The sequence below is a fragment of the Lampris incognitus genome, chromosome 20 (assembly GCF_029633865.1).
Source record: "Lampris incognitus isolate fLamInc1 chromosome 20, fLamInc1.hap2, whole genome shotgun sequence".
In the NCBI taxonomy this organism is placed as follows: domain Eukaryota; kingdom Metazoa; phylum Chordata; class Actinopteri; order Lampriformes; family Lampridae; genus Lampris; species Lampris incognitus.
The window spans coordinates 19,551,459-19,578,554 of NC_079230.1; the positions used below are offsets into that span (position 1 = coordinate 19,551,459).

General features: G+C 47.6%; 1 long non-coding RNA gene across 1 annotated transcript; it reads right to left on the minus strand.

The window, feature by feature from the left end:
* Positions 1-1,152: 1,152 nt before the first annotated feature.
* On the minus strand, positions 1,153-26,354 carry LOC130130290 (uncharacterized). Its single transcript, XR_008812147.1, has 4 exons — positions 26,309-26,354; positions 19,134-19,213; positions 8,036-8,134; positions 1,153-1,310 (listed from the first exon to the last, which is right to left on the minus strand). It is a non-coding gene; the product is annotated as an uncharacterized LOC130130290 (long non-coding RNA).
* Between the last annotated feature and the right edge of the window lie 742 nt (positions 26,355-27,096).

Sequence of the window (27,096 nt, forward strand, 5' to 3'; positions counted from 1 at the left end):
CAACCGGACCATAGACTTAACCACAATCTAATGTGAACCATAAACCGAACTACAACCTAAACCTCACCCTAAACTTGACTACTGCCTTTATTAATATTCATAAATTAGGCATCGAAGTGGATGGAACACCTGCCGTGTCTCATACAGACATCAAAGCATAGCTTGTGCATCATATAATGGCACTTCATCAACAGCAATCAATACACGACACCATGGGATGAGAGCGCATTGATTTTTTTTTTTGTTCAGTATTTTAGTGTCGTTTTTGGTGAAATCAAACTAATTGGCTAATTCCACAGCTAATTTTGTTAGCATACAACGCTTTGATTCTTTATTGTAATTGTGTGGGGGGGCTGCATTTCACTCTTGAGTAGCACATCATTGTTAATTCAAGTGCCACCCAAATTCATTTTTGATTATCTGATTGGATGCTGAGATATGCAGAGTTGGCGTTGCTTCCATGAATTTAATGCTGCTAACCTCAGAAATTGTGTTTGTGAAATACAGCAAAGATGCCATTCATTTGCAGTATGCGAGCAAATGTTTTTGGTCTAACAGCTGCTAGATACACCTGTGGCAGTTCCAACACTGTCAGGTTATCAGAAGGCCACATTTGAAAACGTTTCTTACACAACGTGACCCATAACTAATCAGCTGACATGTTACGCTGCCTTCAAAAACCAAATGGAAATGCAGTATTTGGCTAGCATTGCATGTAATGCGTGTTTTATTCAGAGTCTGAGCAACTGTGGTATTTTTAGCTGTCTCTGTGGGATTTGAACAAAATTGCAAGGGGAATATAGCTCACTCAGATACAGTGAGCACCATGAATCGTTGGACAGTCGCACATTTTTTGTTATGTTGATTCTGTGCTGCAGCACTTTGATTTTGAAAGGATATAACGACAATGAGGTTGAAATGCAGACTGTCAGCTTTAATTTGGAGGCATTTTCATCAATTTCAGCTGAGATATTTAGAAGCAACAGCAACTTTTGTACACCCCCCCCCCCCAATTTAGGGTACTGCAAGTATTTGTTGAACTGGCTCCACAGATCACGAAGGCAGATGAAGATTGCAACAGAGGGTGATCCCGGTTGTCTTGGTTCTCCATACCATTGGACTCTGGCCAAACCCTGCCGAGGACTGAGAGGGTGATCCCGGTTGTCTTGGTTCTCCATACCATTGGACTCTGGCCAAACCCTGCCAAGGACTGCATGGCGGCTGCAGGCGTGTCAGCCACTCTACGTAAAAAGCTGTCACCTGCAGGTGTCCTCCCATTATGTGGCTCCAGGGTCGGTCTCTACGCCCACCTGAGGACCCAGAAGGAGAACTGTCATACTCGACCCCGAGTGACCGCCGATGATGATGATGTCTAGTCCTGATTCTAGATTTTGCTATAGTACCTTTTTCACAGCAGCCATTGTGACATGAAATAGTAGGGTAAACACCGGTGTTACCAATGACACAAATCAAGGTTACGATCTACTCAGGTCAAACAGTCGAGTTGCTGCTATTGTGCATGTCAGCTCACTGGAAAGGCTCTGCTACACTAAATGGAACGGAACCTTAATTAATTTCATTAATTAAACCTGTGTTTACCTGCTATTTCATGTCAATATGGCTGTCATGTAAAGGTCTGTTGCCTAAGGAGAATTTTGTTGGGGTGTGACAACATGAGGAAGAGAGCAGTGTTGATGCAGATTAAACTGGCCATGATAAGGCTCGGAAATGAAAATCAATCAATCCACATAACATTGCAAAAACCCTGAGCATGCCCAAGTCAACAGTTTGGTTCATCATTAACGGGGGAAAAAAAGAAGGGGTGAACTCAGTTATGTCAAAAGACCCGGTAGACTGAGGAAGACCACTGCAGTGGATGACCGGAGATTACTCTCTACAGTGAAGTAAACACCCCTGACAATGGCCCAACAGATCAAAAACACTCTCCTGGTTGCAGGTGTAGCTGTGTCAAAGTCTACCATACGTAGAAGACTACATCAGCAGGTCTACAGAGGGTACACTACAAGATGCAAACCTCTGATAAGGCTGAAGAACAGAAGGGCGAGAGAGTACAGTTTGCTTAAGAGAGCCCCAGGAGTTCTGCAACAAAGTCTTGTGGATAAATGAGACAGAGATGAACATGTACCAGAGTGATGGAAAGAGGGAAGGGTGGAGGAAAAAGGAAATGCCCAGGATCCAAAGCATACCACCTCATCTGTGAAACATGGTGGAGGGGGTATTATGGCTTGGGTCTGTATGGCTGCCAGTGGAATGGGCTCACTTGTCTCCATCGATGATGTGACTGCTGGCAGAAGTAGAACAATGAAATCTGAAGTCTGCAGAAATATTTTAGCTGCTCAGATAAAAGCAAATGTCTCCAAACTCATTGGTCGACACTTCATCATACAACAAAACAATGACCCGACACATACGGCTAGAACAACGAAGGTTTTTTTTTCTCCCCCTTTTTCTCCCTATTGTACTTGGCCAATTACCCCACTCTTCTGAGCCGTCCCGGTCGCTGCTCCACCCCCTCTGCCGATCTGGGTGAGGAGTTTCACCAGGGGGATGTAACACGTGGGAGGATCACACTATCCCCCCCCCCCCCGAACAGGCACCCCAACCAACCAGAGGAGGTGCTTGTGCAGCGACCAGGACACATACTCACATCTGACTTCCCACCCGCAGACACAGGACACCCGACCAAGCCAGAGGTAACACAGGGATTCGAACCAGAGATTTGCGTGTTGACAGGCAACGGAATAGACCGCTACGCCACGTGGACACCCCACGAAGGGGTTTTCGACAGACATAAAATGGAAAATCCTTGACTGGCTGAGTCAATCACCGGATCTGAATACAAGTGAACTTGCGTTTTAAATGCTGAAGAGGAGACTGAAGGCAAAAAGTGCTGGAAACGAGCAGGAAGTGAACTGAAGATGGCTGCAGTACAGGCCTGGCAGAGCATCACCAGGGACGATACCCAGAGTCTGGTGATGTCTATGCATCGCAGACTTCAAGCAGTCATTGCATGCGAAGGATATGCCAGTAAATATAGAAAACGATTACTTTATTCTACATCATGTTAAACTCTCCAATATTTTTGATACAGAAAATGGGGGGGGGTACTAAATACAAAAGGTTCTATAATTTCTAAACAGTTCATCCGATATGGATGAAAATACCCTCAAATTAACAATGACAGTCTGCATTTCAACCTCATTGTCACTGTGTCCTTTCAAACTCAATGTGCTAGAATGCAGAACCAAAATAACAAAATAAAGTGTGACACTGTCCAATGAATTATAGTGCTCACTGTATCTAGGCAGAAGCAAATAAATCCCAAAAAACAAGTGTTAAACATGTAATGTGACCAGTCCGCTCCTGTCCTCTGTGAAGTAAACTGCTGAAATGTCAGAAGCAAAGTATCCATCAACAAAATGGCCATATTTGCTGCAACTTTAATGGCATGAGAAATCTATTTGCTTGTGCCGTCATGCGCCATGTCTTTTCTCCCAGCACGCATTATGATGTGTGCGACATATTCTGGTGTTGGGTCTCTCTTCTCTTCACTCTCCATTTTAGACGTTTCTCACTCCTACAGCTAATAAGGAGGATCCCGTGTCCTCCGCCCTGCAGGAAGCCTGCAGAACCACAAACCTCCCCATGTCCATCACCTCTAGTTTCCACCCAGGTCCTTGAATGAAAACCTGTGTTTGTGTGTGTGAATATGAGGGGTGGTTTGGTTCTGTACGGGTGTCGTGTGCGTGTAGGCATAACTCTTTGTTTCATTGCTAACATTTCCATATTTTTTTTCACCAATGAGAACCGACTCACACCCCCCCCCCCCATATCAGATTGTACGCATAAATGTGTTGTTTGTATGTAGTTGTACATGTGTGCCCATGTGCACAGAGCGGAAAAAGTGATCTCCAGAGAGCCTCCTCTCTTCTTTCTCCTTCCCTCCCTCCACCTTGTCATCCCCCCCCCCCACACACACACACCCTCAAAAGCTGGAGTCGGCTATTTATAGTGAGCGGCATAGAAGAAGGGGAGAGACCATCAAAGCCGGTTCCATATATCAAAGCCCATCCAATCGTCTACACTCGCTCGCGCTCGGTGCTCCGTGTCCTCCTTCCCGGCTCTGCCGTGCTAAAACGGGAAGCCAGGGAAAACCCCAGAAGAAATCCTGCTCCCTCTGCCCACCCGAGACCTGCCAGTGGGAGAAAAGACTATGTGGGTAGGGTGGGGGAGGTGGTGTGTGTGTGTGTGTGTGGAGGGGGAGGGGTTGTAAATGTGTGAGAGTGAGAAAACTTGAGCCTGTGAGCAAGTGGGTTTCCATGTATATGTATGCAGTCACCAAACATGCATGTATCAGTGTGGGTGTGTGTGTGTGTGTGTGTTTGTGTGCATGCATGTGACGGCTCACGGGGGTTTGATGTGTTGATGTGACACAACAAATGAAATTACAATGAGGCCTGCGAGGCCCCCAGTGTGTAGGGGCCTGCGAGGCACCAGTGCCTGGATGCATCTCCTTGCTTTTCATACAAACACGCCGCGTGGTAAAAAAAGCAAGCCTGGCGCTCTGGAGAGAGCAGCGGCAAATCACACGATGATGAGGCTGTGACGTGGCTTACACGGGAGTGCAGTCCGAGTTCACCCACAGAAGTTGTGGAGAGAACTGCTGCGCTCGTACTTTTCTCCGGCTCTTTCGATTGACGTCACAGGATCTTGAGTGAGGCGATTCAAAAAATGAATTTCTCATTGAAGTTTGAATGGTTTGTTTTAACTGCCTGCCGAATGCCACTTTTAAAGGAAAGTGCATAGCGCATGCATCTTTTATTTTGGGAAATGCGTTGAGAGCGAGGGACAAAGAGTACGTAATCTTGGAAGCTCATAAGTATGTCTTTTTTTTTCTCTTCATGTGCATTGGATCTGAAGGCCACTCACTGTATCTGTCATCTGTCTTTGTTTCTTTCTTGCCTTTCATAAATGTTCTTTTCTTTTGGTGGTTGTTAGATATAAATGGTGGATATGGTGGATATTAGATGTATGTTGAGTGGCACAGTGGCGCAGTGGTTACCGTGGTCGCCTCATAGCGAGAAGGTCCTGAGTTTGAGCCCCGGGTTTGTCCAACCTTGGGGGTCGTCCCGGGTTGTCCTCTGTGTGGAGTTTGCATGTCCCCCCCCCGCGCCCCGTGTCTGCGTGGGTTCCCTGCGGGTGCTCCGGTTTCCTCCCACAGTCCAAAGACGTGTAGGTCAGGTGAATCGGCCGTACTACATTATCCCTAGGTGTGTGTGTGTGTATGTGTGTGTGTGTGTGTGTGTGTGTGTGTGTGAGGGCCCTATGACGGACTGGCGGCCTGTCCAAGGTGTCTCCCTGCCTGCCACCCAATGACTGCTGGGATAGGCTCCAGCATCCCGTGACCCCGAGTAGGATAAGCGGTTTGGATAATGGATGGATGGATGGATGGTTATATATGTTTATGACTCAAGTTCATATGTGTTTCCTAGACATTACGATTTATCATTAATCCAGTAACTTAATTTTCCTAGCAAAAATTTCAGTAAATGACTTGTTTTAATGTTTTAATTTTGTGATTGCCGTAAACTTGATTTAGATGCATGGGAATAATTAAAACGAGGTTTGCTGATTATTAAAATTCAAGCCTGGATTCCAGCATACGTCTAGTATGTCAGTCTGGCTGTAACATACTGAAAACAGTTGGAGCAAGCAACTGGCAAACCATCTCAAATAATTCATCCTCCATCCACTATGTTGACTGAAATATTAAGACATTTCATACACAAATCAAAATGCAGACTTTCGAAGGCATATTTTTGAAGTTTCATGTGTCATCTTCTGGTTTTCATTGACTTAATTGGCTTTAAATCTGGGAGAGACTGAAGAAGAGGGAGGTGGAGGAGGAGCAGGTATCCTTTTCGAGCTAAGGCAACACAGTAACCATCACCCATCTCCAAGTGTTTTTAAGCTAATGTTCACTTAGTGGACAGTTAGCTAGATGAAGCCAGAGCAAAGCTTGGTCCGTAGCAGGCTGTGAGTCAGTTTTGAAAACTGTCACCTCCTGCTCGGTATGAAATCACTTCACAGGAAATGTGGCCCTTTCCACGTTCCTTCTCTCTCGCACTTCTGCTGATTGTTTTCCAATACTTTCAGAGAGCTAGACAATTGCCATCGGCGCCCGTACCTTCCCTCTCTCCACTGTCGCTCTCCACGCCCATTTCACTGCAATTTTGAAAATAGTTGGGATGTCGGAGAAGGAAATGAAACCGGGGGTTTCATCCACATTTGATAAAGGCACTGATGAAGATAGCAATTTGCGCTTTTCCCAATCAGAAATCTGTGTTATGCTCAAAAGACTTTTAAGAAAGCCAAAATGACCATGGCTCTTCACACATACAGGCTGTGCCTCTAGGAACAGTCACTGTAGAGATGCAGCAGCGTTGCCTCTGTCCTCAATGAGCTCAACTTCCTCTGGGCCTGATGTGCTGCCCAGCTGGCACAGGTCTTCACAGACAGATTCCATCTCTTGTTCTTCCGGTCAGCCATCCCCGCCTGTCCATCCAAGCCGCTTATCCGAATTCAGGTCGCGAGATGCTGGAGCCTATCCCAGCAGTCACTGGACAGCAGGCGGGGAGACACCCTGGACAGGCCGCCAGTCCATCACAGGGCCGACACATACACTCACACACACATTCACACCTAGGGACAATTTAGTATGGCCGATTCTCCTGACCTACATGTCTTTGGTCTGTGGGAGGAAACTGGAGCACCCAGAGGAAACCCACGCAGACACGGGGAGAACATGCAAACTCCACACAGAGGACGATCTGGGACGACCCCCCCCCCCAAGGTGAGACAACCCTGGGGTTCGAACCCAGGACCTCCTTGTATGAGGCGATCCCGCTTACCACTGTGCCACCGTGCCACCCCCATCCCTACCTGTCTTAGAAGATAATTCCGAGTGTTATTTGAATTCTGATTCAGATTCTAATTCTGAGTCTTATTTTTGTAGTTTTTACCACCATGCATATCGGTTATGATATCCTTTTACTCAAATGTGCCTGGCCAGCACAACTGAGAAGTCTCAGATAATAGTGATCATGATTCGTTGCCCCATAACACACTGTTGTAAAGCTGTGTCCGGCAGGAGTCCCATGTCCAAAAATCTCCAAAATGAAACTGGTGAGTGAAATAATAACATAACTCATATGCACAATCGGTTTTCATATAAACATGGCCTGGGCTGTAAAAAAAAAAATTGAATTATCCTTCAGATTAATGACCTTATTCCTCAACTAATCATTAGTATTTCCCCACTGGAACTGAGTACTCATTTCTGTTAGCCAACAAAGGAACAAGTTTGCTTGTAGGTAGTAGTACTTATTAGTATTAGTGTCAATTAGGTGGGCGTCCGGGTGGTGTGGCGGTCTATTCCGTTGCCTACCAACACGGGGATCGCTGGTTCGAATCCCTGTGTTACCTCCAGCTTGGTTGGACATCCCTACAGACACAATTGTTTGAGTCTGCGGGTGGGAAGGCGGATGTGGGTATGTGTCCTGGTCGCTGCACTGGCGCCTCCTCTGGTCAGTCGAGGTGGGGGGGAGGGGGAACTGGGGGGGAATAGCGTGATTCTCCCATGCGCTACGTCCCCCTGGTGAAACTCCTCACTGTCAGGTGAAAAGCAGCGGCTGGCAACTCCAAATGTATCGGAGGAGGCATGTGGTAGTCTGCAGCCCTCCCCGGATCGGCAGAGGGGGTGGAGGAGCAACCGGGATGGCTCGGAAGAACGTATTGGTGTCAATTAGGGATGCTAACAGCATCAGTATCTTAGAGTTCAACAAACAAAACTGCTTTCTAACTCCCACTGTTGAGTGCGAGTTTGCGGAAAGATGCTTGTAATAGGATGTGTTGTTCTACATGTGCGTGCCGGGAACATGTGTGATATGCTCACGCGTAATGCATCACCTTAGTGGCATTGTGTGTGCACTGGACCAAACCTGTTTTCCTCTACCTTTCCATGTAGACCAAGAATTCCATTATGGCTGCTGTGCTGGCCTGTGCAGGCAAAGCTGTGGCAGTTCCCGTCTCCCTCCTTCACTCGGCACCGACTCTGGAGGAAAAGGGAGATGTTTCAGCACAATGCAAAAATGGCTGTCTTTGTAGCCGGGCTGGTTGTGTTTATTTTAAGACATGACAAAGTGGCAATTTCTCTTCGGTAAATATTCTTAAACCTAAAATATAGCTCTGTGGTTTAAGATTTATTGTGCTGACTTAGCAACTTGGAAAATGACTAAAGAAAAGCCCAGCTGAATAGAATAATTATAAATGCAAACAGAGGGCAGAATTATTACTTAGCGGCAGTCTTGTGACTCAGTAAATCTAAATAGCCAACTTTTTCCCCCCTTTGTCACTGTAAATCACGTCTTGATGTTTTTTCCCATTTTTAAAGCTTGTCCCTAGTGATCATCCTTTTCCACCCGGTGGTATTTTCTGCATATTTTGTTCGCCCTGGTCACCCGTAGTGTGTGCTGAGAAGTACACAATGGATGTGCTCCACCTGTCTGAGTGACTGGTACAGATGTTCTTGATAACTATCAAGGTAACATTGAGATCTGTGGTAATAGAAGGAACGTTCCCTCTTCAAAGGAGATTGAATCAGTTCATCTGGATACAACGTTTATTGACAGATACGTTTCATCACTCAGCTAAGTGACCTCTACAGTCTAAACTGACTGCAGGTATCCCCCCCCCCTTATAAACAATACAGATGTATAATGCCCAAAACCAGTGACCGGTTTCATATGCAAATATGGGTGTGACCATTAACTGGAGTTACAATGGCCATGTGTTCTATTCACAGAGGATTTGGGAATGTTTGCAATCACAGCATCGTAAGATGGTGACAGGTGTAGTCTTAGCCCCCCCCCAGTTCAGGGATGGTCGTTCCCTCTTCACAGAGATGGCCTCTTTGACTCCCCGTTCAAACCAGAGTTCCTCCCTATCAGGGATGTGCACATCCTCATCCTTGAAAGAGTGGCCACTGGCCTGCAGATGGGTGTAGCCTGCAGAGTCCTGGCCTGATGCGTTAGCTGTCCTGTGTTGTGCTGCTCTCTTGGCCAGCGTCTGATTAGTTTCCCAGATGTACAAGTCACAGCAATCGACCGGGGGGCTCAGAGTACATATGTCGCCGTCTTACAATGCTGTGATTGCAAACATTCCCAAATCCTCTGTGAATAGTACACATGGCCATTGAAACTCTAGTTAATGGTCACGCCCATATTTGCATATGAAACCGGTCTTTGGTTTGGGTCGTTATACATCTGTATTGTTTATAAGGGGTGGGGATACCTGCAGTCAGTTGAGACTGAAGATGTCACTTAGATGAGGGATGAAACGTATCTGTCAATAGCGTTGCATCCAGATGAACTGATTCAACCTTCTTTGATTTTCTTACCAGGATTGCTGAGCATGCATCAAGACAGAATTTCCTCGTGTTAGTGTCAATATTCTGTGTGTGTGTGTGTGTGTGTGTGTGTGTGTGTGTGTGTGTGTGTGTGTGTGTGTGTGTGTGTGTGTGTGTGTGTGTGGCTAATTGCATCATGCGGGGCTCAAATGAAATCCTTTAAATGTGGCAACCTGTTAAGGAACTTTCTTGGGACCCCAGTTATGTATCGTGCCATGATTAGGCTTAGGTGCCAGTTTTGAGGTTATTGTGAAGGTTAGCCTTAATTAATTAGTTCAAGGTAGGCTAATGAATGTAAGTCGCAACCGTTTCACCATGACAGTGTGACAACATAAGGACGTGATTGAGACAGAGAGAAGTGTCTGCCACCGATTGCAAAAGAAAGCAGCACTGTTCACCCTGGCTTTAAGCCTGTCAAGCTGATGTCAAAGGTGCAGATACACATGTATACATGCATGCACACACACACACACACACACACACACACACACACACACACACACACCGGCTTGGCACTGCTTGCAAACGAATGGGAGATTCCAGCGTGCTTGTGTGTGTGCACATGTGTGTCTGGGGGAGCAGTTGTGTGTGTGTGTGTGTGTGTGAGGCCTCACAGATGTTGAAATATGGCTTCCATATTTTACGGCACCCCCAGCATTTGTAAATGCCAACTGCTCTCCCGTATGCCCCCTCCTATCCCATTCCTCTTGTCTGATTGGACCAACCCACAGAGGCCTCGGCTTTTAAGAAATTGAAAGAATAATCCACCAGGTGTAGCTGGAAGAGTGGGGTTGGGGAGTTGGGGGGTTGGGGTGGGGTGGGGTGGGGTGGGTTGTATGGCGTTAGCGCTAAAGCCCGTTCCCTCCAAATATCAGGAAGGTATCGCAAAAAGACGCGTCCACCAAGCCGAGGTCCTCTTTTAGTATGAAGACCCTTCCTTTCCCTGAAATCCCTGAAATGTCCACATTGAGACGGCAGTCATTTATTGCTTTTGAAGATCACATGCTGTGTGTGTGTGTGTGTGTGTGTGTGTGTGTGTGTGTGTGTGTGTGTGTGTGTGTGTGTGTGTGTGTGTGTGTTTATGCTGTTGTCCGTTACACCCATAAAAGTGCTCCCATCACAAAGGATGATGAGAGCCCAAGATCAGAGCCTCTCTCTCTCTCTCTCTCTCTCTCTCTCTCTCTCTCTATCTCTCTGTCCATTTATCTCTCGCTCTTTTTCTCTCTTCTCCTCCCTCTCCCTCCACTCCCCTCGCCGACACTCACTCAATCCCTGAACCGTCACAGTAAATGGCTATCCTAGAGTAAATTTATAACTGCCACTTCGACTGACAATCAAATGCTATCACTAGATTCTCACTGTCTATCACTTTGGCCCTGTGAGCCGAGCAAGGGGAGGAGGGGAGAAGGGGGGGGGGCGCGGACAGGGTGAAGGAAGGATGGGAGGAGTAAGAGGTGTGTGTGTGTGGGGGGGGCATTAAAGGCAGTTTAACTGTAGCCGATCGATGGAATGTTGTAAGGAGGACTCTCGACGCCTCCTCCTTGATCCCCATCCTCTCCACCTGCCACACCTCTTTTTATTCCCCTCTCTCCATTTCTTATTCTCCTCCTCATCTGTGATCTGGCTCCTCCCCACTCCTCCCTCCTCACTTGTTTTTTTTTTTTTCCCCAGTGGCTTCCCTTTCCCGCCTCTCTCTTGCTCTCGTTCAATCTGTCTTGATCTTGGTCGTTCCTTCTCACTCTCTCTCTCGCTCTCTATCATTTTCGTTTATACCCCCCCCCCCCAAACCGCCCTCCACCTCTCCCTGTGTGGGCTGGCCGATGTCAAGGCCTCTGCCTCCCGTCCTCGTTTGACATGCCGCTCATAATGGTCAGATGGGGGAATACTGCTTCTCTCCGCCTGCCTCCCTCCATCTTCTCCCTCCTCTGTTGTCCTGCTCACCCTCTCCCCTGTCAGTATGTCACGAGGCTGTAAAATGGAGAAAATCAATTGAACGTGAGCCCTCTGAAGGCTGCCTGCATAGATACAGCGGGTAGATTTTTCAAGCGTAGATGGGGTGTATACATCCGGATGGTTCCTTCCATGTGTGTGTGTGTGTGTGTGTGTGTGTGTGTGTGTGTGTGTGTGTGTGTGTGTGTGTGTTGATATATTTGTGTGTTTACACGCAAATGCTTGCGGTTGAGGTAGGGGTGGGGGTGGTGGGGGGGCACTCTGACAGACTCAAGCTGGGTACGTTTGTCGCTGTTTGTCGCTTTTCCTGTCAGGCGGTGGATATGACAGCCATATCGCACGAGTGGCGAGCGGCAGGCTCTCAGGACCCGAGCGAGACTGAGTGCGGACTGACAGTCTCGCCGAGTCTACGCCCGGGCCATCACGGTGGGACTCGGCGAGGAGTGGAGAGAGGGATGAAGGGTCTGCGGGGTATAGAAAGGGAGGGAAGGAGATGTCTTGTGACAGTGACAATGCCAAAACCCCAACGAGACAATGTGTGCCCCCCCCTCCCCCATCAGGCTGTCTATCAACTGTCCTTAATGGGTCCGCCATTGGCTAAGTGGCTGCAGCGCCGGCTAACGCAGCATCCAGTTAGTGCAGGATCTGATAGACGTTAATGAAAGCATCCTTTGACAGAGCTGAAATTTGCCCTTTATCCGAAAAGTCATTCTGATGTTTGTGGGTCCGTCTTCTAATCCCACCCCGGTGGGTGTTAGCCAAATAACTATTCAGATCAAATGTCAATTTGTTCCACTTGAAAGTGAAACAAAAATAGTCCCTTATCCGAAATAGTCGCTGTGTGTGTGTGTGTGTGTGTGTGTGTGTGTGTGTGTGTGTGTGTGTGTGTGTGTGTGTGTGTGTGTGTGTGTGTGTGTGCAGCAGTCGAAGGGAGATAACTTTATCTTTCAATTACATTGGAAACAAATAGGTGAATCTTCGCTTTACTCGAACAGGAGAATAATTTCTTTTACAGATTGGACACATTTTACCAAGCATTAAGAGACTGACGCGGCGAGGACGAGGAGGACAGCAGCGTTCAAATGACCGCCTGTAAAATACATTACATTACATTGGTTATTTGAAGTTACATTGTCAGATGGAGGATTCATGGGGTATGTATTCAAAATTCGAGATGGTTGAGGCGTCCGTGTAGCGTGGCGGTCTATTCCGTTGCCTACCAACACAGGGATCGCCGGTTCGAATCCCCCTGTTACCTCCGGCTTGGTCGCGCATCCCTATAGACACGATTGGCCGTGTCTGCAGGTGGGAAGCCGGATGTGGGTATGTGTCCTGGTCGCTGCACTAGCGCCTCCTCTGGTCAGTTGAGGCACCTGTTCGGGGGGGGACTGGGGGGAATAGCGTGATCCTCCCACGTGCTACGTCCCCCTGGTGAAATGCCTTACTGTCAGGTGAAAAGAAGGGGCTGGCGACTCCACATATATCGGAGGAGGCATGTGGTAGTCTGCAGCCCTCCCCGGATCGGCAGAGGGGGCGGAACAGCGACCGGGACGGCTCAGAAGAGTGGGGTAATTGACTGGATACAACTGGGGAGAAAAGGGGACCGTCAGATTTCATGACAAAGTTGGATAAAACTACTGAATAATTTCAATATTAAGTAAAAAATAATTGCTAATGCATCATTAGCTTGGGCTAATTTCTGAGGAGGCAATGCACGGGAGCTTTAATCTGGACAGCCTCAGCTACCGGAGCCCTGCGCTGCAACGGGCCAGAGATTGTAAAACAAAAGACACGCCACAAAAGGCTCCTTTTCTGTTTTGATTCAGGTCATTGAAGGCAAACCTGGAACAAAAAAAGACGCACACAACCTTGTAAGACAAATCGTTTTTGTCATTCCCACAGAAGGCTCCCTTTTCGTCAAAGACCCAGAGGCTGTGGCCACGATGAATTGTGACATAGCCTAATTCCTTTGAAATTGCCATACAGTCAATAAAGAGCAAACAGTCTGGCAATGACCTCCAGGACTGTGTTATTGACCTATTTTGCATAAACCCCTGCACGCAGGGTGCTAGCCTGGACAGGCGCTTTATTTGTGCTGTTATTTATTGGCCAGCAACATGACTGTAATGCCTGTCCAGGGACTCTGCTGAAGTGCAGTTATAGATTATCATGATTGCTTGTGTGTGGGTGTGTGTGTGTGTGTGTGTGTGTGTGTGTGTAAGTAAAAGAGACACTTTGATAGTGTTAGTTTTTTCAATGCGTCTCTCTCTCTCTCTCGACTGAGGAAGACAGAGGCAGTCCTGTGCAAATTTTTAAATGGTTCCGTGGCGTTCTGAGTCCACCACGGGGGACAAAACTGTCACGCTGATGCGAATACAATATGTACACACTTTTCATATGTATGACACACAGCGATGTGTCACGACATAATTACACAGTGGAACGTGACGGACGCCGCAATCACATTACAGTTCTCGAACGTGCATCAATATTTTCTCGGGGCCGGGCGGGTCTCAAAATCAAGTCATGCACAGCCTTCGTCTCTCCCTCCCACACCCCCCCAGGGAAACACGGGGAGAGGGAAAGAGAATCATTTCTTCAGCTACATGTCACCGTGCCAGACACTTAAGCCATGCACTTGTTGTCTGTGGCAACCCTTCGCCGCTTCGCATTGCATAGAGAGAGGGAAAAAGACAATGCCCCCCCCCCCCATCTCATCCCTTTTTTCCTCGCCTTCTTTCGGCTCTGACTCGGCGTTGCCGTTGCACTTCAGAACCCCTCTTGGCACCGGCTCAAGGTCCTTTTCGCCTCCCTCGTCCACATAAAGCCGCCTCTACAGCAGGCTGTGTAATTTACGTCGACAGTGGTATCGACTATATTTAACAGACTGATGAATGGCAAAAATAAATAAGACTTCCAGGAGAGCCCCGAGGTCCTCCACAATAATACATTACAATTAGGGCCCCAGGGAGTCCGTAGGCTAAAGTCCTCCACTGGTAATTAGCCTGAACCTTCAATGGAATGGAGAAAGTGGGGAGAAAAAACACATTGCTAAAATCTGTGACAGAGGTGTTTCTTGATGTGTGTGGACATTTCACCTGTATTTCTCCATACTTGGAAAGGCTAAGTATTTCTCATTCAAGATGGCTAGATATATTTTAGTTATCTTAAAGAATGCCGAAACGACGAGGTGCAAGTTCTTCGTCTGTTCTTTCTTCTTTCCCGTCATCTTACGTTTTTGCAGGTACATGGTATCTCGGTAGGATTAATTGCTCATTTAGCAACTCTCTTCTATATTTCACGGTTGAGAGAATATCCAAATTAGCTTTGCCATCAGAGTTCAACACTTCCACTGGGGCTTGAATGACCACATTGTAGGACAGTGCACCAAACCAATCAGGCGGTGGAAAGCCATCAGATGGGCGGGACAGTAGAGGGCCTCACTCCATCTCCCTAGCTAACGACACTGTCCACTTCTTGGCTCGCTGTTAGCATGTTGTGTAGGAATGAATTGTTTTCTGGGGGGATGGAGATGATTCATTGAGATTGTTGCATTCAGCCCCTTGTTATTACCGAGGCCATTTGTTTCCTTGTAAATTAGAGTTTGGCTGAAAGCGTCACAGGGTACCAAATGGACCTAGTCAAAGCTGGTCTGGTGGACTTAGGGAAGGGCGATAGGGCGGTGGGGTTGAGACTAAGCGGCGGTTATTATTCTGATATAGAAGGCACAGTGCTGGGTTCGAGCTAATGATGTGGGAAGGTGCAGTCGATGGCTCCCCTCTGACGCTCAGTTGGGCTGATTTTTCTTCTGCTTTTCCCTTTCTTCTACCCCGTCGTTGCTATCCATCCACGCTGACGTATTCTGATGACTCGTGTCATTAAAGCTAACGTCCACTGAGGAGGTAATTAGCCAAAGTATGACATTAATCAGCAGCAAGAGCCTCTCGCGCCTGCCGGGGTGTCTGGGACGTGATTTTTATTTATTTATTTTTTCCACAGCCACGTTGGCCTCCTGCGGCCCCCTGTTCCACACATGGTGGGCATTAACCTTCGGAGGCTTGGTCATTTGTCTATGACGGACTCTGCCATGCTTTATCTTTCTCTCCCGCTCTCACTTCCTCGCTACCTGTTTCTCGATTTCTGTTATTGGATGGGTCCTGTAAATGCCAGAGCTACATGGTCACCTGCAATGGAAGTGAAGGGCCATGGGTAAAGAAAACGGTACCAGAATAATAATCCCTGTGAACTGTGTACCCTGGGGGAGTATTTATGTTTGAGGTTTGCGTTGTGCGTTAGCAGCCATTTAAGATCAACTTGTTGATAATCACGGCTTTGAGGCCTAGGTAACCCTAAGTGATGCTGTATATTAAATCCATCAGCCACCTGTCAGCTGTTGTATTGCCAGGTTATTCATATAAAACTTGTTCATGCTTATGGAGCTGAAGTGCTCAAGAAACAAATGCCTCCTTCTGACAGTGCAATCTTTTAAGCTGAGAGTGACGGCAACTAAATGAAGTCTGTTTAGTGTTTACGTTGACCGATGGATCATTTTTCTGTCCTCCCGCTCATCAGTGTCCTCCTGATGTGCCCAGACAAACAAATCACCGCTGCTTTTGCCAGAACAAAATGGCCACCGTCAGCGCTCGCACGGTGACATCTCCATCTGCAGTCAGACAAGCCATTAAAAGTGCAGGGCAAAATTTCAGCCCTGTCAGTGCATATAAAGTCTCTCATTTCTCTCCATCAGCAGAGTCTACCAGTTCCGCACAGCAGAGATGGACTCACGGTAATTTAAAAACGAACTCCCATACTGAACATTTTGATTTCATTACCACCCGCCACTAAATATTCATATTCAACCCCCCCCTTTTTTTTTTAAACACACCTGGAACCAGTAATGCCTCATACATTATTCATTAGCGAGAGGCAATGGGGTGTGGTCAGACAGAGTTGGCTGGGTTAGAGAGGAGCTCGGGCTTCACTTCCTGATTCATTAATGATGCATCTTCTACCACCAGTGGCAGCAAACTAATCTCCCAACTATGAAACAAGGAGGCCCTGGAGTCCGGAAGCAGCCACTCAGCTTTCCTTGAATAATTGTTTCCCGTGCTGATGCAACTGGGAGGTTTGTGGAAAGTACACGGGGGGGGGGGTAAATAATACCAACCTGAGTTTCACTTTTTTGACCGCAGCCAGTCCAAATCTGCTACTCACCGGGGAGTGCCGTAATGGAGATATAACAAGCCGTCTACGCATACACAGTCTATAAACTCACTTTGGACTGACAGTACAAAAACAATCATGCAGCAGATAAAAGCAAAATTGTTGTTGGGTAATTTAATAGTAATTAAGTATCTAAACATGTGCTTTTGCAAGCGATTACTGAGGTGTATAAAGAGTATTTTGAGAACTTCAAACATTGTGGATCGACCAGTGCCTATAAATATACTATATATATACTAAATGTGCAATGAAGAAGATTAAGGTTCACAGTAAATTACATGAGCACATTAAAAATCTACAGAAAGCAGAAGGCAACTGGCATAAAAGAGAATACAGCAACCCTTTGGTCCATGAGATAATCCCAGGTTTTAGGTCATAAAACCCGATATGAAATGAATTACATTTGCCCTCGCGGCACTGCCTACGCACTGGGCTTCATGCAAGATGGTGGTGAGGAAGAGGAGGAACCTAGTATATGACAATTACGAGACAGAAAGGGAGAATACCAATTGATCAAGCGGGCTATTTGAATGCCTAAATACTTAAATACCTTTTTATATCAATGATATACATGTTATTACACTCTGAACTTTAACCATTTTCTCCCCTTATGTCTAGCAGGTAGCAGTCTTAAGCTGTGCAGCTCATTAGGGTTAACTATGCTATAATTCTGCTTTAGGCATAGACAGTTTAACTGGCAGAGGCATGTGAGGCATGACACATTTTTCACCGACAGTGCCTTGGCTTAGAGTTTGTCACAATTGTCCAGTAGCGTGTCCCTATGTATGTAGTCCCACCACTAGAGAGTGCAATCCCCAGGGTCATCACAGCAACAAGGGATTGGTATTCCCACTCGAGTCGTTGCCACATATGGGCCCCCAAAACATTACGGTCAGCTGACACTGGACACGTTTGAGACCCCGATGGGCAGTGGACCCTTCCAGGACACCATATTTGGAATGCGCCGCATGAGAAGAAAACATCTATTTTAATGAGTTACTCAGTCTAGTGTTGGTTTGTGGTTTAAACAAATGAAAAATGCTACCAATGGGATGACGTAGTGTGTCGTTTCTTTCAAATGGTAGGAAGCTTGTAATCCCCGTTGCCTCAGATCAGGCTGCATTATCCAAACATTACTGGAGTGGCATCGTCTTGAAATGAGTGATGGCAGTCAAGGTGTTGGCACTCATTTCAAGGAAATCCTCAAAATGTAAAACGTCATTGGACCAGGCGGATTTTTTTTTTCAGTGTAGAAACAAAGGCTCAGTTGAGATGACCTTCCACCACCTATTAGGGTCTTTTTTTTTTAATGTTTTCCCCCAATTTTCTCGCCAATTGTACTTGGCCAATTACCCCACTCTTCAGAGCTGTCCCAGTCACTGCTCCACCCCCTCTGCCGATCCGGGGATGCCGCAGGCTACCACATGCCTCCTCTGATACATGTGGAGTTGCCAGCCGCTTCTTTTCACCTGACAGTGAAGAGTTTCACAACGACCAGGAATCATACCCACATCCGGCTTCCTGCAGACAAGGCCAATTGTATCTGTAGGGACGCCCGACTAAGCCGGAGGTAACACGAGGATTCGAACTGGGGATCCCTGTGTTGGTAGGCAACGGAATAGACCGCTATGCCACCCGGATGCCCCAGTTAGGGTTTTCTGTCCCTGACCTTTTCACCCCAGGAAGGATAGAGGAGTGCTTCGCTCCATTAATCCCACAAGTACTAAACGTCTTCTTCTGGGTTTGGTCCTCGTGTCTGTTGGCTCGCCTGTACACACTCAACTCGCAACTCGCTTTGTGCTCAAGAACAAGTGTTGGCACGCTGCAAATAGCACAAACCTGACCGGCTAACATGTGAATACTTGCGTGGCAAAAGTAGTTTTGCTCTTTTTTATTTGCTTGCCCTGCCCCTGACAGTTCAGAGTGATTGTGTCCTTTACTCTTCCCGTCTGTCCCCTATCCCTCTTTCCTATCTGAGATGGAAGAGGCTCGTGTGGGTGCCCACGGGGGCTCCGAGGCTAACTTTGTGCCCGTCCTCTGTGCCCCCGGAGACTGGCCTTTGTTTGAGCAGTGGCTAGCTACTCAATCACGCCATGACCTTTTCCTTTCTACAAAGTCTGGCGACAGGGCACCAAGTGCACTAGTCTCTCTCTCTCTCTCTCTCTCTCTCTCTCTCTCTCTCTCTCTCTCTCTCTCTCTCTCTCTCTCTCTCTCTCTCTCTCTCTCGCTCTCTTTCTACTGCAGAACCACTGTGTCTATATGGAGAAGGAAGAGTAAAAAATGGCATCCAATTATTGGGTAATTGTAGGAGACACAAGAGTACTGGCTTTCCCCTTTTGACGGCATGCTTTTTTTAGCCAAGAGATTGTAGAAACCCGGTGAAAGAAATGAATAGATAAATGGATGAGAGTGGGGTGGGGTTGGGGGGGGGGGGGTTGGTGGTTGCAATATTGATCATGTTTTATGGGCTCACCAGTCAGACTGGCGAGGCGACGGCATGTTTTTGTCTGCAGATCCTCCATCACCACGCTGATGTCCAAGGTAACAATCAATCTATCAATAAAAAAGCAAAACAAACAAAAGGCAGAAAATGATGCATCACTCTAACAACCGCAACACCTATCACCCCCCCAACCCCCCACCGCCACCCTTTACTGCAAACAAAAAAAAACCAATGACAGCCAAATGGATTTTGGGGGAGCGCAGGCAGGTCCTACCACAAACAGGAGGCGGCGGCGCTAAATGCAATTCAGCCTTATCTGGTCTCGTAGGCCTCCCTCCCTGAAATGATTGTTTCACTCAAATAAACAGATTGAATATATCATGCATCCTTGGTATAGGTAGAAATAAATCTTTCAAATCTGTTTTTTTTTCCGTCTCCCACCAAAGCAATTTCTTAGCCGGCCTGCTTGTGACTGAGGGGGCCGTCTCTCATAAATTCACTCCGGCAAGTGCATAAATCTCCCTTTCAGATAACATCAGGTGTGGATTGACGAGAGCCAGCGAGCGGCGGAGGCATCGGAGAATGTATGCATGTTCATATTACGAGCGGGAGTCTTTCTGGCGCACACAAGTGTTTGCCGAATTGCACCCAATGAGCGGGAGCACCTGAGAGTACGAGCTGCTGTGTGTGTGTGTGTGTGTGTGATTGTACGAGTGTATGTACTGAGGCCTCTGTTGTAGGTCATCTGTTGTCTGTATCTAACATTAGTGTCTGTGGATTGTGGGGATAATTGAGACTGATATTAGATATTATTTTATTCACCTGCCACAGTGCAAAAATGATCTGCCCTAATCTCTTAAAGTGGTCAACACGTGACATAGCCTCATATCCCGCCATTTCACTCGGGTCGGAATGAGAGTATGTCAATTTGTGCCCATTATCCCTGATAATGTATTCCAACTATTCTATGTACTGCGGTTGCAGTAATTCCAAGATTTCCTCCGTTCCTCTTTTAATCCTTGCCATCTCTCCCACACTCAATTTCCCAGTCCCTTTGTCTTTCCTTTTCTTTCCCCCCTTCCTTTTCTCTTTCCCTCAGAGCCCCACCCCCCCAATACCCCCACCCACCATGCAGCCCCTGGTTACTTTGTGACTTGTGTGCAGTTTAATAATCATTAGGACTGCTCTCCTAATGAATAAAGTCACTTGGACTAATCACTCGCAATGTTTCAAGATACAAGAGCGAGTGGAAAGGGAATTAGAAAAAATGGAACGGGGGGCTTTTATTAGCTTGCTGGTGGAATTTTAAAGTGGTAATTAGAGGCACTTACAGTGGGGATGACCGCACACCGCTTGTTTGTTTTTGCGGGACCTGATAAATCTTTCGGTTGATGGAGCGAGACGGCGCGAAGCCCTTTGGAAAAAGAGCGCGGTCGAAAAAAGAGAGGGGAAAAAAACAAAAAAAAGGAGAAAAGGGAGAATTTCAAGATCAGTCGGGGGGAAAATTAGGCCACCGGGGACGCAGCAGGAACTGTCTCTGCCCGTAATCTGGACATGTGATTGAGTTAAGCATGACAGTAATGTGTAGATAGCATATATACAATACCATATGGGACCAGATATTGTCGTGTACTGTGCGTAGTCTACAAAAATATTGTGAAGTGCGGTTATAATTGCTTTCATTGGTATTGGGTTTTCCTACGCCTCCTTCCAAGTGAATCTGTGTTGTCCTCTTACTTACTCCAAAATCCATTATGTTAATATATCTCCTCCAAACACACCAGGGGGGCCGCGCCCCAACCCAATACATACACACATTCAATTAAATCAACACTCAGCCCAACCTCCCCGTCAGTAGAACCAGGGACAGAGAGTGTCAGGAAAACACAAAAGGTCCCCCCTTTTCCCCCCATAACGGAAAAATAGTAAGTGTTGTGAGGTGAGGCCCCTGTCACTCTGGATCAAATATATTAGAGGCCACCTAAGTGTAGTTGGACAGGTGTGGCTTAGCCCTGGGCGGCACTGCGTCCTGGAAAGACTGTATGCCGGCAGCTGTGTGTGTGTGAGAGAGAGAGAGTGAGCAGGTGTGTGTGTGTGTGTGTGTGTGTGTGTGTGTGTGTGTGTGTGTGTGTGTGTGTGTGTGTGTGTGTGTGTGTGTGTGTGTGTGTGTGTGTGTGTGTGTGTGCGCGGATTGGTTTGGTCTAAGCAGTCTCAAAGGAGAGAGTAGGTGTATTGATTTTTAGCACTGCCATACAAGGGAGCCAGATATTGGCATTAAAAGCTTTTGACACGTTGCACCCAATGAACACTACATTGTACACTTGATGTGACAGACATGAGCACCAACAGCACTCTGGATATCAAAAGACGGGCGTCCGGGTAGCGTGGCGCTCTATTCGGTTGCCTACCAGCACGGGAATCGCCGGTTCGAATCCCCGTGTTACCTCCGGCTTGGTCGGCCGTCCCTACAGACACAGTTGGCCATGTCTGTGGGTGGGAAGCCGGACGTGGGTATGTGTCCTGGTCGCTGCACTGGTGCCTCCTCTGGTTGGTCGGGGCGCCTGTTCAGGGGGGAGGGGGAACTGGGGGGAATAGCGTGATCCTCCCACATGCTACGTCCCCCTGGTGAAACTCCTCACTGTCAGGTGAAAAGAAGTGGCTGGTGACTCCACATGTATTGGAGGGGGCATGTGGTAGTCTGCAGCCCTCCCCGGATTGGCAGAAGGGGTGGGACAGAGACCAGGATGGTCCAAACCCCCCCCCCCAAAAAAAGCTAAAGATATCAAAAGACATGTCTAGTGAACACACACACACACACACACACACACTGGGTAGCAGCAGCCCTCTGAAGGTATCTGTCTCAAAAGCACACTATCCGAAACTGAAATACAAACATTTGCAGTGTTCAAATTCAGCCAAAGACAAAAGCACCCAAGCTTACACGGAAACACGAGTGCACACGCGCGTCCACACACACACGCACGCGCACAAAAACGTCTTCATTTATCACACCTGCACATTTTGCACAGGCATACCTCCATGCCCAATAAGTCAAGCATGCGAAATGGGCTGCCTCGCCACGCTAAAAGATGGCCCAGAGCTCGCTCCCGCTCTCCTCGACGGTCTCTCTCCTCGACTGTCTCTCTCTTCGACCGTCTCTCCAGTATCGGGGCGTTACCAATGGGAGGAAACTGATCTTTCCTCCTGCCTCAGATCCCAGCTAAATTTGTTTGCCCTTTGATGTTACTTCCTGGAGAAGCGGCGCCCGGATGCCATGGCTGGAAACGACCGCCATGACAAATACACGTGGATGCAAGTCACTTTGTTCCCTAGCAACCGACGTCTGTACAGTATCATCCCCGCCTCTGCGTGTGCCTCTTTGTTTTTAAATGGGATGGTTACTCCCCCATGTGCGACGATTGCCTCCAGGTGCGACAGGGCGTGTTAGCGGCTGTGGGAGTCGGGGCTGTGACTGCTGCTGTGTCCATCAGGAAGGCAATGGGATGGAGGGTGGACATCAGGGTGAAGGGCGATAAACGATAGCAGCTAGGCTAACGCTTAAACAGGCAATGACACTTCCCTTTATCACTGGCTATTTTCATGTGTGTGTGTGTGTGTGTGTGTTTGATTCCTTATTTTACTATTCTACTACTACTACTACTACTTTCAGCTGCTTCCATTAGGGGTTGCCACAGCGGGCCACCTGTTTCCATCTCTTCCTGTCCTCTGCATCCTCCTCTGTCACGCCAGCCACCTGCATGTCCTCCCTCTCCACATCCATAAACCTCCTCTTTGGCCTTCCTCTTTCCCTCCTTCCTGGCAGCTCTGTCTTTAGCATCCTTCTCCCAGTATTCCTTGTTTTACTATTAACCACTTGGTTTCTCTTTTGGTTGCCCATATGAGAAATCAGATGTGGCCCCTGCCTGTAGTTACAGGGTATCTCTATGTCAGGGGAAGGAACTAGGGGACAAAGAAGAGGATCATAGTGCCGGAAAACGCCAAACCCCCCCCCCCCAGCGCAACACCTGCCATGAGAAAACTAAGGGCCGCGTGTTTACATTGGTTGAGTCACTACTGACCTCTGTGCATACATACCCACTGAAACACATAAATACTTAAAACAACTCCACACACGCGGTAATTTGAGTAATCTGTCGCTCGCTGCCTCTCAGATGCACACACACACACACACACACACACACACACACACACACACACACACACACACACACACACATCTATATATACTTACACTTATTTAAACACAAAAGCGCAAATACATATTCTCTCTCACCACCTCCGTGCAACACAGTGCAGATGCCATATGTGTGAGCATCAGGCTAAGTGCTATTATTTGCTGGGCCCCTGCAGTTTACTTCATTCTAAGAGGCTCCCCCGCAATGTATAGCAGCCATACTTGAACCACAGGGGCAGGGCTGCGGCTGTACACGGCGTACAGAAGGGTCCCTGGTACTCCAGAGGAGCCTTTTCATAGGCGTTTTCCAACATGCCCAAATCCGAGGCAGGGGCCCTGCTTGCAGCTCTGCATGGGGGCCCGCTGTAATTCAATGAAAGCTGGATCTTAAGTGTGGAGGAGCATCTCTAATACAGATATGTTTGGTGTGTGTGTGTGTGTGCGTGTGTCTCCCAGATTATGATTTCACTGATTAAGCACACCTTTAAAGCTATTGATTTGGTGACTGCAGTGTGAAGATTGAATGCCGGGGTGATGTATGTAGATTAAACATACAGTACACACAAGCCTGCGGACGCTAAACAAACAGCCCATCGGATTGGCTGCGATCCTTTATGCATTATCCATAATCCTGACAGGTCCAAACATTTGAGTGCCGTTCCAGCACCATCTCACCCCCGAAACTCCCTTGGCAGATGATGACACCCCCCTCGCCCCCCTCCCACACACACACCCCCCTCAAATGACAGACTGATCCCTCTCATAGTTCAAGGGTGTCTCCCCTGTCACGCTGATCTTAGCCACACAAGTCGCCTCACATTCATGAGCTAGCTGAACTATACGGAGCGGCTAAACAAGCATGAAGATCAAGGGCTAGCTTTAAAGTGGCGAATTTAACATGTCAGCTATGCCAGGCGTTCAGTGCTCCCCTCTTTGCTTCCTGTTAGGGGTAGATGCTCTAATATTTGGGTAACTGCCCCCTGACTGTGCTTAAAAAAGTTTACTTGCATTCCCAGTATCATTGCATGTACCCATATCATGTTTTACTAATCTTATGTACCACCCATAGCTCATCTAGAGGACATTCCCCCCCCCCTTTTTTTCTCCCCAACTGTACCCGGCCAATTACCCCACTCCTCCGAGCCTGCCCGGTTGTTGGCCCACCCCATCTGCCGATCCGGGGAGGGCTGCAGACTACCACATGCCTCCTCCGATACATGTGGAGTCGCCAGCTGCCTCTTTTCACCTGACAGTGAGCAGTTTCACCAGGGGGACGTAGTGCTTGGGAGGATCACGCTATCCCCCCCCCCCCCGAACAGGCGCTCCAACTAACCAGAGGAGGTGTTAGTGCAGCGACCAGGACACATACCTACTTCCGGCTTCCGACCCGCAGACACGGCCAATTGTCTGTAGAGACGCTCGACCAAGCCGGAGGTAACACGGGGATTCGAACCAGCGATCCCCGTGTTGGTAGGCAACAGAATAGACCGCTACACTACCCGGATGCCCCTGAGGAGATTTTTTTTTTTGTTTAATTTATGAACACAGTCTGCATAGAGGTGGACATAAAAACTGATGAAGAGACAGGAAACTAGGGTGTTGATAAAAAAGGCCCAATCCACACACACGATTTCTGCTGCAGCTTTCTCAAGACAGCGTAGCATTGTTAAAGTGTTTGTGAGCCTTCTCCCGCTGTTTAAAAAAATGACTTGAGGCAGCACTCAAAGAGGGGTGCGTGTGTGTGCGTGCACGCGTGTGCGCCTGTGTGTGTGTGTGTGTGTGTGTGTGGGAGGGGGGTGGTGGGTGGTGTTGGTGGCATTGATCTGAGGCAATTTAATAGACGCTAGCATCAAAAGACGGTCAGCCAATGAATGAAGCGGCGTGTGATTGGCTGCAACAACTTCAAGCCATAAAAAGGATCTCGTCTGAGCGGCCCTATGACTTTAATTCCGTTCCCCTGAACAGCGTTTGATGAATTGAATCGGCTGTCTTAGACAAGCGGCATCAAAAGGGAGCAACCCTAATGTTTCCACGGCGAAGAGGAGGCCCCTCCTGCGTGGGTCTGGGAAACAAACAGCCCTCCCTTTGTTGATATCAGTTACCAGGTGACTGTTGATCAATCGCAACGACGGCGTAATGATTTGCTGTCAGATGTCTGACGAATGAGCAATGGCGACCCAAGTTGATTTCTTCCCCTTCCCCTTTCATTGCTCCTTTCTTCCCCGCGGGTTTCGGTTGACATTTTCCTCCCCAAGACAAAGGCGGCGTTGAGGTGAACATCCTCGGTTTGGGGGTGGTTTCATCTTTATTTGGACCCCCCCCCCTGTTGTTGAGCACGTTTCTTTTAAATAACAGTGGAGATGCCGATTGTCGCCCCCCCCCCCTGTAATTTTCTTGCAATGGACTGTGCCAGATCTATCCGCAGCCACAAAAGCCTGCTTGACAAGCCGACAATTACCGCCGTTCAGTCAGGATGGAGGTGCTTGTGGTGGTAGCGGTGGAGTTGGCTGCTGTTGTTGTTGTTGTTGCTCTTTTCCAGTTTTCCAAATCACAGAACAATAAATGTCTCAGAGTGATTGCAGATCCAGATGCGATTTGACATGCTTTCTTAATGATCACCTCACGCTGGTGTGATAGATCAGTTCATCCATGTGCTGTAATCATTTAGAAAAAAGGAGTTGAGAATTGTGTCTTTTTTTTTTCTTTCTCCTTGGTGGTAACAGGAGAACTGAAGTTGGGAAAGATCAAGTCCCCCGGTTCAGTGTTACACAGATAGGAGTTCTTATTTTATGGTTAGTTAGTTTATGATTAAGAATTAATGGAGCTTTCATACATAGCCCGCATTATGAGGGAGAGACAGTGGCTCGGGATACTACAGTATTTTTCTCTCTTGTCCACATCGTCTGCGCTAATGAGATCGCCGTCTCTCAGCCGTCACCTAGCAAACAATTGTACTTTTTTCCCATTATCATTCCTGAACATACATGCATAACTTGTGGAAGTACTGTACCAGTAGTCCTCCACGATAGTCCTCGAGTCTGACTGGTCTCCCTCTGTCACGGCGCTCTATTATGCAGCTGTCTCCTGAGTAAGGGCATAGTTCTATTTGGAGCCTGGCAAAGCTCTCAGCTAATGCCCCCAGGGATGCAGCATCATATCTGGCCAGGAGCAATGCAGAGACGTCTAGTGGTGGAGGCTTTGTGGCTTTGCCTTTTACCAGCACATCTGGCTCTGGAAGATTAGTGTGCTACTGGACCCCAGGAAAATACACATCACGTGTACTTAAGAGGAACACAAAAAACAACAAGCCTCAGAAATGCCTGGCTTTCTGGAGTGGTTCGAAGGCAAAAGAAATAAAGCACTGCCGTAAACAGATTTGAGTGCATTAAAAAGGAAGAAAAAAAAGGAATGTAAATATCGTCAAAAATTAGATTTTGCAGAGAACAGGGGATTAATAGGGGGAGAGTTTCTTTTTTAGTGTGCCATCCGTTTTCCCAGGGACTCACTTTGCCCTCTGTTGTCTCTCAGCACTTTAGGCTTTTAATGCGAGTATTTGAAAAATGCCTGGCTGACCAGCTCATCCATTTCCCCGTTCCCCCCTAATGACAATTGTGTATTTATCCGTCCCTGGTACGCTGCAGCGATTGTAAATAATACACTTTAGAATGATGAACAATCCATCGTTGCCCATGTTACGGCAGCCTCGTAATGAACTGAAGTCATTTGTGTGGCAGTAATTACACACTCCTCTGATTAAAGATGGCTGTGCTGGATAGTATTTGGGTAATTATTCCCTTT